At 34.2% G+C, this 12576-nt stretch overlaps 1 protein-coding gene across 1 annotated transcript in view; it reads left to right on the top strand.

Moving 5' to 3' along the window:
• The window catches only part of LOC120427503 (trypsin-1-like), a 128586-nt gene that overhangs the window by 61487 nt on the left and 54523 nt on the right, over positions 1 to 12576 (top strand). The gene's annotated exons all lie outside the window — the stretch shown is intronic.

The raw sequence follows: 12576 nt of genomic DNA, 5'->3' as shown, positions 1-12576 counted from the left end.
ACCTCATGTGTGACAGGAATGCAGGTTGAGCGACTCCCACGGGCGGTGACCTACATCGTGCTAGGGTGGTTCGAAAAATGGCAATTTTCGTCATTTTTCGCAAAAACCTTTTTTTTCAAAATATCATATCTCCTGTCTTAGACGCAAAAGAAAAATGATGAGTTTGGCTATTTGAAAAAAATAGTAAGAAGTTTAAAAAATCTAGTTTAACATTTGAAAAAGTCGCATGAAAACATAAAATGGCGTTTTGACCGTGTCTGGGCCAAAGTAGTTTGAAGTTTCAAAAATGTAGCATAACATTTAAAAAGGACGTAGGAATTATAAAAATGCTGCTTTAAAGGTCTAGGGACCAGTCGAAATTTTACATGACATATCAAACAATGGTTGAGTTTCATGAACAGAATTCCGAGATACGACTTTTGATAAAAATATCTAGACTATGACGAAAGGTACATCACCCTAATGGTCAAAAGAAAAAAATACGATTCTTATTATTACGGTTTAGGAACCCTATCGTACAGTTTTTGCTGTTTACGTGGGAAATTTTATAATTTTCTAAATATTATTTGTATTATTTTTATTTTATTGTATTGTGTTAAGTCTTTGCAATGTCTACTTTAGTATTATTTAAAAATCCTCAACTTTTCTTGGCATATTAAAAACATTTAATTCTACAAATTTATGTATACTTTTGTAACCAAAATTTACCAAGAAGTTTAATGGAAATTCAAGTTGTTTAAGTAGTTTCTCTGTGATTCTTTTTTTTTCTTTTCAATCGAGAAATCAAAAAAAAAATCCCAGTTTTATTTGCGTTGAAAATTACATAACCTCTAAATATTGGTTCCATAACCTTTTACGGCCTGAATTTTCAAAAAAAAGTTTGTGATGGCAAAATGATTTTTTTGATCATTCGAATAATCTAGGCTAGTTTTGGAGTTTTGGAAATAATGATATTTGGGTCATATATGACCCATCAGGCCTAAAAGGGTTAAATCGACTTTTTACGCATAACATTACCTTCCTATGGCCAATAAAACTTGACCAAATAAGCAGAAAAGTCATGGAAATACATCTGGGAAAGGTCATAGGTTTTGTGTCAGTGTAGTGTAATTTGACCAAAAAATTAGTATTCTTCCATATTTTGTACATCTAAGTTACTTTTTTAGAGAAATTACATAAAAATAAACCAATTTATCAAAGTACACACCATCTAGATTAACATTGTTTAATCAAATCGAATAAAGATGTTTATAAACAAACTGTTGTGCACATAAATATTACGTTACAAATTGTTTTGTCCAAATCTAATTTTAAAGTCAATTTATATTAAAACAGTTAAAAACGCTGGAAAAGAGATATTTTTGCAATTTTGATTTCAAAATATGAATAGATTTATTAATTAACCGGTGTTAAACATTCTACTAATGAATTATGTGATATTTACTATGAATATTTACTAGTGTACTGTGAAGTGTTATGCAAAAATATCACAGATCGTGCCACATCAAGCAATCCTTGCAAACTCACAAATTTTCCCACAAGCTCAAGTTTGTCGTATCTAAAAAAATCATAATGTTCTTGAAATTCTCGTGAATTACTCTAGTTCTGCTGATTAGCCTCGTGAGAACCATTTGGATGAATCACTTCTAAGTGCATGATTTAGTAACATTTTATGACAAAGTACTGCGTAATTAGCACCGCCTTGATCTGGATCGTGACTTTCGCTTTATGTTTGAGATATAGTGTCTTTGTCAATTAATTCTGGCTGTCATTTCAGATTTCAAAAATATTGTTAAAAAAAAAGGTTTTTTTGTGTGACTTTACCAAAGTAACTTATTGAAAATTTTTGCTCCAGCATCCCCTACTAGTTCGAGGTCACTACCCAAGATTCGTCATTGTTTGCTGGACAAGGTATGGGTATATTTATTTGCTGAAAAAGCTTTGCATTTGGCACACGCGGAACGAACCGCCGAAGAAATCCCCACAGCCTTACAATTTTACAATCCACCCAACGAGACGAACTCCTCATCGTTCGATGCGGTTTGTCAGTGTCGATTACTTACTTAGTAGGTACGACGACGAGATGTGAATCGCTTCGACTCGGTTGCGCACAGGTTGTTAGAAGTTGCCTTAACTCAGCTTAGGTTGTTTTGCGGGAGCGTGTGTGGTTACACAAAGAGTGAGATTATATAAGTTGATCACCTTTGTCATGCTCGTTTGCCGCCCTTTTAGGGTGAGATATTGTTCTCACTATATCGATTAGTTGTAATGACTCGCGAGAAATTTCACATTCGCGAAAACTAAATTTAAAAAATAAGAACTTTTCTTAAATTAAACAAAATCAAACCACGATCATAAATCAAGTTAACGCACAAATTTCACCGCGATCATAAACGATGCCCACGGGTGCAATTTTGGACACTCTCCAACAAAAAAAAAGGAACAGGTCCGTTGCCCCGGTAATAATCTTGCAAAATTTATCCTCGCACTCATAAACGACGTTGCACATCCCATGGTCCCCTCGATCAAGTTGGTGGCGGCTTCCCAAATTGGGTGCACTTTTGTGCCCACATTAGAGACGCTGGCTCCTTCGATTTTCGACCCAACCCGGGCCCCGGGAAACTTATTGCACTCGACATCTTCATAAAGTACGTGTGCGCGCGCGGTAATTTAGGTTGGCCGCGCGGCGAATAAATTAAATTAGGATTAAAATGTGCGATGAAATATGGACGACGATATTTTAGGCAATTTTGACCATGGTTCCTTCTCTTTTTTGCCGAGCACGCAAGAAAAGGGTCCAACTAATGAAGTCTTCGCTTCGGGTTCGTCGCCTGTTTTCCCTGCTACCCTCGTTGAAGTCTCTGCGCCCTTTTTGGGGCGCGCCTGGAGGGAAAGTTTTGATTAACTCACAGCATGTTCTGCTTGTCTGTTGTTGGTGCTGTTTTGTCTCGGGGGAGCTTCCTGAAACACGCGAGATTTACCGGGCAAGATTTAAGCATAATTTTATGTAGCGCGTCGTCCTGGTTGAAATTTTTAATAATCATTTTCGGCAATAACCATAAATTACGAGTGGCGAAAATTTGGCGCAGTTCTCGTTAGACGGCGACCACAGACAAGGGGAGAGAATTCGTTAATCCCACTTGACGTCAGTCATGTTTTTAAGTTGGCGGCAAATCTGAAACTGCATCGCACCCTGCTCGAAACGAAGGAGTTACGCGACCTAATGATGATGAACCTCCTTTCTGGAGAGCTGAGCGAGCTCTCTATCAAAACATATCGTCTTGCCTTGCCTTGACGAACGCCGGAATGAAGACTTTTTCGGCGGACGTTCATTGAACCGTGACGAGAAGGTGTTTCCTGTGCGTTTTTATTGTTGAGAAGTTTCGGCAAAGTTGGTGATAATTACACAGCTGTTACTGGCAGTTTTTGACAGTAATATATCACCGTTTTGTGGTGAGGTCGTTGACTTCATTTTACTTACTTTGATGCATTAAAAAAGTGTAATTCAAATCAAGGACATTATTTTGAGAAAAACATATTTCCAAAATCCATAATTTTAAACTACAACAACATTTTGATTTTCTTTTTTTTAATATTGGTAATAGTTGATACTATTACTATTTTGTAAAAAAAATAGTGAATTTTTTTCACTACTCAGATAAGAAATTATTCAAAAAATCATCATCTTCCCACGAATCAAAAATCTGTTTGCTTATTGGCAATGATGTAAGAAAGGATGTAGAAAATTCAGAAAATTTTTATTTTTTGAACGATAAGTCAAAATTATAAATTTAAACATAAAATGCAAATTCAACCTGAAGAAAAGTTTGATTTTTTTTTAAGTTTTAAAAGGTGCAGAATCTGAGATTTTTTAACAGTCAAAATGCAAGGACATAAATACCTTTATTCAAAAGTTTAGAACAATTTTCGGAGGATTCATTTTCTTACATTGAAAATCCGTCCGATATCGTGAAGGCTAAAGCAACTCATTCAAGGAAAAACTTAAAAACACGAAAACTATCACAGCTTTTTAAAATACTTTGAGAATATTGAACAGTATTTTTGAAAATAAAAAATTGACTAGTTTAACTCAAAATTAATCATTACATTCATGGACCGTTGCAAATATTTTTCAAAGCTTTTTAATTTTTCCGATTTTTTTTTGTCGATATTTTGATTTTTTGAAAACTTATGATTGTAAAACATCTGTATTGATTTTAATGAATTTTACAACATTTTCTTCATTGCAATGTCACATCAATTTTTCGTTTTTCTTTTTCATGCCTTCTCCTCGACATCGGCCAGAGGCAAAGGAAAAATATTTGCAACGGCCTAACCCAAAACAAAAATTAAAAAAATGTCCAAACTTTTACATTTTCATTTTCACAACATTGGGTCTGAGGTGATTAAAATTTATGCAGCTGCAATTTGTTTAATTAAAAAATAAAAAGTAAAAAATATAGTTTTAAGACATATAATCGTTTTTTTGTGAATTTTGCATTTTATTTAATAAACATATGAGCAATTCTTCCCGTATTCCAGAAAAAGATTTCATTTGTATTTTTTTTATTGGCTAGAACTTTGTGATTGCCTTCTTTCTCAATCTTGCCAGCTGTCCATCATACAAATGGTACGTAAATTTTCGAAAATCTATATCTTTTGGAGGAATAAGCTATAATATTTTTTAATTCGTGTTTTTCGAAAAAAAATTAATCTTACTCCAAAATTTTATTGACATCACTTTTAGATGTTCTTGAAAAAAATATTTCATTCGAGTACTTAACAAAAAGCTGATGATTTGTGCCGTTTTCGAGATATACCACAAAAAATAGATTTATCTGAAAATTCCAGAGCTCGGATTTAAAATAATGCTCATGAGTTCCCATTTCTGAAAATATTTTTTTCGGTTTTTCCCACAATTTCTCATATATTGAATCATTGAAGATTGGCCATTAGGGTGTAATATGGTTGTATGGAAAAAAATAAAATTGATCTAATTTAGTGAGCACAGCAATTTTTCAGTTCCTGTTGGGTTCCTAAACAACTCCCCAAAGTTTGAAAACGATTGGTTCAGTCCTCACATTGCGCAAAGCGATTCAATTATCTAAATAAATTTGTATGGGGAAAACCATTTTTTTGGATTTGATATTTAAAATATCCACGATTCACGCTATATTAAAACAGGATTCATATTTGATTGCTCTGAAATGTGCTCTACAACTTTTCCGAAGAGAGTATGGTGCTAACTTTTCCGAAGAGAGTATGGTGCTAACTTGTTCCTATAGAAAGATACAGCGTTGTCAAAACTCGTCTAAAACGTGTTTTTTGCTCAAAAATCACGTTTTAGACTAGTTTTGAAGACGCTGTATCTTCTTTCAGGAGCAAGTTAGCACCATACTCTCTTCGGGAAAGTTGTAGAGCATCTTCCAGAGCATCCGAATATGGATCCGGTTTTAGTACAGCGTAAAACGTGGATTTTTTAAACATCAAAATTTAAAAAAATGATTTTTCCCATACAAATTTATATGAAAAATTGAATCGCTTTGCGCAATGTGAGGACTGAACCAATCGTTTTCAAACTTTGAGGAGTTGTTTAGGACCCCAAAAGGAACTGAAAAATTGCTGTGCTGGAAAATCGATTTTGTTATTACACCCTATTGGCCATCTAGTTGCTGAGATACAGCGGATAAAAGAAAAAAACAAGAAAATTGAAGTTTTTCAATGTCAATATCTCAGCAACGTACACAGAAAAAAAAAGTTCAATTTTGGAATGTTGAAAATTTGTAAGGTTGAATATTACCTCTTTTTTGAGTAATATTACATAAAAAATTTTTAAAATTGTGAACCTGATGAAAAATTTACCAAAATCTGATGCAAATTCACCATGGTTTAATAATTTGCAGCTACCGGTTGCATCTCAGTTGTTGAACAAAATTATTCAAAAAAATTAAACCAGTAAAAAAACTCTCCAATAATTAAAATTCAGCATAAAAATAAATGGTACAATCAGGCGCCTCTAAATCACAAAAGTGCTCTGGCAAACACACAAAAGTAAAAAAACTAAACCCCTTCAAAACTACACAAACTCAACCACTCTGTCAACGTTCATTGAAGATGGAGGGTTTTGTGTGGGCAGTACAGCTAACTCTCTGTCAACTACCATAAGAGCTAAGTCACTGATACACAAACCAATGTGGAAGCACAAAAATACGAATTAGAAAATCGTAAAGGTTCTTAAATGCGAGAAATTTTGGAAAATTTAAGATTCAAAAAGCCTACGATAATAAACAGCGAAATAAAACAGGTGGGTGCAGGTGTAAATTGAGCTTCTAATCGTGATGACAAACCGCGCGCTCTTCGAAACTTGAGCGATCGAGAAATGAGACAAACAAACAAAAAAAAGCCATTTTTACGAGAGAGCAAAAAAGTCGACTCTATTTTTTGGTCGCAGCTCAAATCTTCTCTAAAAGCACGAGCGCGCGCGCGCTCTCTGCTAATAATAGTCGCGACCACGCAAAAAAAAGCGTTTTTTGCTCTCTCAAATTCTTAGTGAAATACAGCACCCTTTTTTGCGGTTTGTGGAATTTTAGCCTCATTCACAAGATAGGTATTTCGCCGTGACTTAGCTTTATGGCTGTGAAGACCCTTTGGAGACGAAATGGTGACCTTTAGCTTGTGGGGAATGCTTGGAATTTGCGGAGGGTGGATGACTTTATTTTTTTAGTTTAGTTGTGCAAGGAGGTAAGTTTTGATGGAAGTTTCTATTATTGAGAATTATATCAATATCTGAAATTTGAATGACATTAAGTGTGCCTTAAAGCCAGCTCAATGTCAATCACCATTGAGGTGATGCAAAGTTTCACTCGGAAACTATCAAATGATTGGGTCCAAGCTTATATTAAATACAAGAACTCTACCCTATAGTGTTGCAACGTTCCGCAAAGTAACTTTATATTTAGTATCACACAAATCAAGTATCCTTATAAGTAACTTCAGCCAGCAAAGTTTTATGTTTCCATGTTGACCACGTCCACCTTGCAGGTTGTCCACATTGCTCTCTCAAGGTCATCCGATGAGCTAAACCACTGGCCACAAGCATAGCCATAAAAGGGCTATGCTGAGGTGGCCATCGGGGTTAACATGGACATTTTGATGTTATTTTTGAACAAATTTTAAATTTAATGCGATTTTCATTAAAATTTAAATTTTGACAAATTTTTTTTTAATTCTTCCAAAAACGCCAGTTTTACCTCCAAGGTCCAACATAATCGATATGGAAATGCTGCCTCAATTTTATGTTTCAGCTTAGTTAAAGGGTTTTCCCCTGAGGTGTGTCAAATGACATCTGTCATTTTTATTGCTGGAGAATAATGCAAATCTGCTTTTATGACGTAAGCGTAAGAGCTATCTTTAGAAAATGCTTATTTATTAACAAATGTTAACGATTTAATTGAGATAAATTATGAGTATTTAAATCGTAAAAATCAAAATATCAGAGATAAGTAGACTTAAAACTAATGTTTTTCTTGCAAATATCTAAATTTATTCAACAATTTTTAATTGATCTCCAGTGTTGCCAAAAAAAAGACCTTTTTTGCTCTAAAAACGGATCCACCGATCTTCCGGTGGCAATTATCGTTTAATTGCTCATTTTGCGGCGATTGTCGCAATTTTCACTCCTCTCTCTCTTCTCTTCTGCGCAATTATCTCCATAATTGCGCACATTTTGAGAGCGTTTTACAATCACAACCGCGCCGCTTCCGATCCTAATGGACACACGGTCCCGCCAAGGACATCGCCGCCGCCGGCCCCATCGGTTCCTTGACGGTCCATTAGCCGCGGACGACGCGCACTTTCTCAGGGGGTGTTCGTGAATGACCTTGGATCTATTTTTTGCGCGTGTTTTTTTTTTTTGTTTTCAGCCAAAATGGCGCAATTTGCGCAAAGTGCATTTTGCGCCCGATTGTGACGCAAAATTTTTCGCCGATAATTTTGCGGTGGTGCCAAAAACAAACAGAGTTTTTTTGTTCTCTTTCTTTTGAAGCTTGTTCAATTACGGTAGATTACCGTGTTATTACACAATAATATCTCTGGGACGCGTCGCCGCCGTCGTCAGAGAACACGACCGCGGCGATAATAAGCAATAATTACTAGGCGGATTTGCGTGAAGAAGCACAATACCAAGATGGCCGACGACGGCTTCTAGCAAAACGGTCGCAGTAGGCCCTAAAGGAAAGCGCTTCGGCGAATTCCTGCGCCAGAGGTCAAAGCAATCCAAAAACTTAACCTCAATCATGCAACCACTACCAGTGAGCTGCACAAATACAGAACAAAAGGTACAACGAGAGTGAAATTGATGCCTCGTGTTTTGGTTCACTTGGTCTAGGTGCGCGCGCGATGATCGCGACGGCGGCTGTCATTATAGTCATTATCCTACACAATTGTGAACACGAGAAGTGTTGTGGTGGTCAAGTGTAAAAGGTGTGTTTTGACCCACTGTCCTACACGTGCAACGTGAAGTGGATTTGATTTGTTTTTTTTAGCTCAAGTTTACCCTCAAATATAAATTTTAGGATTTCTTTGGCTGCAAATTTTCATCATTTCCGAAAGTTTTTCTTTTCTCTTGTAAATTTGTTCTTTTATTGTTTTATTTTCATGTGCATTTATTGTGCAGTTTTTCTTTATTTCTATTTCTTCTACTTTTTCTTGTACTAAGCCTTGTTTTTTAAGTCTGTTTAACACTTGTATAAGGCTCCGGAAAATTAAATATTTTTTTTCATTTTCTTGCTTTTTTTGGAGTTGTGGGCAGTAAAAAATAAGACAGCGAAACAAAATAGTTATTCGATTATCCCAAGTAATTTTTTGTTCAAATCCTTCGGATTATCGAGTCTGGACTGTACAGTAAATTTGTTTTATGACCTGGTTTATATTGAAGTTAAGTGTGGAACTCGGAAGGTCAAGACAAGTTGCACTTTCTATAATTTCAAGTATTCAAGTAAATGCCGTCATTCTTCCCCTATCTTAGATTACAGAAATTAAGATAACTTTGGAGCATATTTTGAGTCAAATTTTAGGTCTGAGACATAAATTTTTAGAAAAATAATAAAATCGTGATTCGATTATCCAGAGTGAAATGATAGCAAGGACTTCGGAAAATTAAGTACGAATTGTATTTAAAAATTGTCTTATTCCTAAATCTTTGAACTTTTAGCTATCAGTTCTTTCAATTCATTACATTTTTGTAGTATTGCAGTACAGTCCAGACTCAATTATTTGAAGTTTTATTTATCCGAAGGTTTATTTATCTGAAGGTTTGTATGGGGCTTCTTTTTTTGGACATCAATTTCGAATTCAGCTACCCCATTTTAGTCAAATTTGAATGATTGATTGCCTCAAAATAAATAAATATATTTTTTTCAATTTTCCATCGCCACCATGTAGGCCGCCATCTTGGAACAAAGAATTCTAAATCACTTCAGAGTAGTCAAAAATAAGACAGGCTTGTAAGCTCGTAAGTCAAAAATAATATCCGAAGATTTAATTATCAAATGTGAAATTTTTCCGAACCCTTCGAGTCTTAACTGTTTTTCAAAATTGGCCAAATTCAAGAAATTAAAAAAAAATATTTTTGAATTTGAAAACATAATCCCATTTTTTTTTTTTTTGATTTCTTGAATTTGACCAATTTTGAAAAACTGTCAAGACTATAAAATATTTAAAATTTCTTGAATTTGGCCAATTTGGAATATTTTTAGATTTTTGAATAATAGTTTTTTGATTTTAAATTCTTTTATTTCGGTTTATGGAATTTTCTATTTTTTAGAAATTTTTTTATACTTGAATTTTTAGTTTTTAAACCTCCAAATTTTGCAATTTTAGATTTTTTTTATTTATGAATGTTTGTTTTTTTGAATTTTGAAATGTCAAATGTTTTTTAATTTGGATTTTTTTTTTTTAATTCATGAATGTTTGAATTGCTGAATTTTAAATTTTGTATGTTTTAGTTTTCAATTTCGATATTTTTAATTTTTTTATATTTTTTTTATTTTTATTTTTTTTTGAATTTTCCGAATTATTTAATTTTTAACATTTGATAGTTTCATGTTTTCTTTATTTTTTTCTAATTTTTTTATTATTCTAAAAATGCCAGAAATTTGAGGATTATTGTTATGGTAATTTCCTCTGTTCTTTATCAATTAATAAATGTTTGTATTTTTGAATTTTGAAGTGTCAGATGTTTTTATTTTTGGAAATTTTTTAATTTTTTATGTTTTTATTTTCAATTTTCAAATTTTGTAATTTTTTTCTTTTAGAATATATAATTTTCAGATTTTTTTAATTTTTAACATGTGATTAGTTCATTTTTTGTTTGCATTTTTTTTTATTTTTACTTCTAAATTTTTGAGTATTTTAAAAATGCCAGAAAATTAAATGATGATTGTAGTTTATTTATTATTTTTTCTAAAGTTGTATGCATGTCTGTGGCCCAAAATAAATAGCCCTATTCTATTGAAAATATAACAATAAACTTTATGCAATGTATTCTTAATAATTTACAAATAATTCATCCGAAAAAATGCCTGAAATTTAAATTTTCGTTATACAAACAATGAAAGTTTTAAATTTCATCAAATTGTGTTTTTGCTTCTTGATTTTTTATGATTTTGAAGGGGAAGGCGCAATTAGTGAATAGAGTCCTTTTATATCATATATAATATATCTTTTATATATTATATCGCAAAAAATTCTAAGTGTCAATATAGGTATTCGGTGCCCTCTCCCCGTGCCCATACCTTCACACTTAGGAGACCCGGGAGGCGGAGTCTTGTCGCAAAAAGAACGATACACGCCTGTGGATCCGTTGACGAAATCGCAAGGTTTAAGAGGGCCACATTATAAGGTGTTACGTCGATTCCGTTGTTTTTTATATCATCTTGAAATACAACAACTATTCAGCTTTTTTCTATTGCATTGCAATTCCTGATCTATAAATATCAACTCAATCAACCTCCAAACGGTAATCTTTCCGACCGATTCGCCAATTTTCCGCGCTGCCCCAATGCTACAAACAATGCAAAAAACCTAAACAACCAATCGCCCAACAACCCACTCTTTGACCTTTACCTTTAAAATAAACTGAACTGCGATTTTCCATCCCCTGAGCCAGTTAATCAATAATTCAACAACCTACCCTTGAACAAGCTCGAGCACTCGCTCGAGGTGCGGGGTGAAATCCCCATAAAAATTGCCATTTTCTCTCCGTGTCGATCGCGCCGTCACCTCCGTGCGTCGAATTTTTCAATCAGTGAAGAGTAGGATCGTTAAATTTGATTCTTATGCGGCTACCAGGGTCAAAAGGGGGGCCCACACACGCGGTCACCCTTGTGTGGTGAATTTGCACCTGTCACTTGGGTGCGCGCCATTTTGGTGGTGAATATGCGCACAACGCAGGTGTCACACTTTGGCGTCTTTTTCATTCATAAATGCCGGGTACATTAATGCGGAAGGTTTGGCGAGTCTTTCAATTAGGGGGAGAGGGGGTAATATGCACCCCCTAAGGGAAAACTGTGATTTCTCAACCATTTAAGCATTACTGTGGAAAAATTTTGTTCGATGTTCTGAAACAACTATTATTCTTCGTCATCCAAGTGAAAAAAGTCTTTAAAAACCTCAAAATTGTTCAAAAATATCAAATTTCTAAAAACATTTTTGATTCATTTCAAACGACCATGCGGGGCAATATGCACCGCAACATTGGGGCAAAATGCACTACAACAACGGGGCAAAATGCACCACAACATGGGGCAAAATGCACCGGGTAAAAGCAGTTTTCACTAGTCACCACTAGATGACACCGCTGTTTTTACAAAAGAGCTTCACAGCGGTGCATTTTGCCCCGACCACGCTTTTTGCAGAAAATTTAATTAAAAATGAATTTTATGATGTTTTTGGACTCATCTATCTACAGAATAATGAAGATTATGGCAAAAACTATATACCTCAACACTTTCAATATCAATCAATGCTTTTTATATTGTCTAAAAATCATAATGAAAGTTCAATGAAAATTAGATGAAAACACAACATTTTAAAGTTTTGCAAATAATTTGAGCTGTTTTTATACTACGATGCTCAAATTTTTCCAGCATTGTTTAGCAATGTTAAGCTTCCAATTTCTATGATTTTTTCCCCGGAAAATTCTTCCAAATACCGAGAAAAGCAGGGGGTGCATTTTGCCCCGGGGGTGCATATTACCCCCTCTCCCCCTAATTGAGTGTCGTTCTTTAGGTTGTTTTTTCACTTTTTTGGTTTCTTTGAAAATTATTCTAAATTCAAAGGAAAACAAGTAAAGTAAATTCCTTCGAGGACTAGGGGAAAGACATCAGAGGTATTTTAGTAAAGCTGAGATTTCTCAAAAATGTTTATTTTTTTCGGCCTGACATCTTGTAGCCAATATTTTTAAGGCATCTACTATCAAATTATGAGCTTTAGCTAAAGATTTTATTTTTATGTATAATTTTAAAGTGACTTCAGACTTGTTTTCAAAACAAAAATTTCACCACCCCCTCCTTCAAC

Source organism: Culex pipiens, chromosome 2, assembly GCF_016801865.2.
Source record: "Culex pipiens pallens isolate TS chromosome 2, TS_CPP_V2, whole genome shotgun sequence".
In the NCBI taxonomy this organism is placed as follows: Eukaryota; Metazoa; Arthropoda; class Insecta; order Diptera; family Culicidae; genus Culex; species Culex pipiens.
Note: the sequence above shows the minus strand (reverse complement) of the source record. Positions and strands in the feature narration are given on the sequence as shown.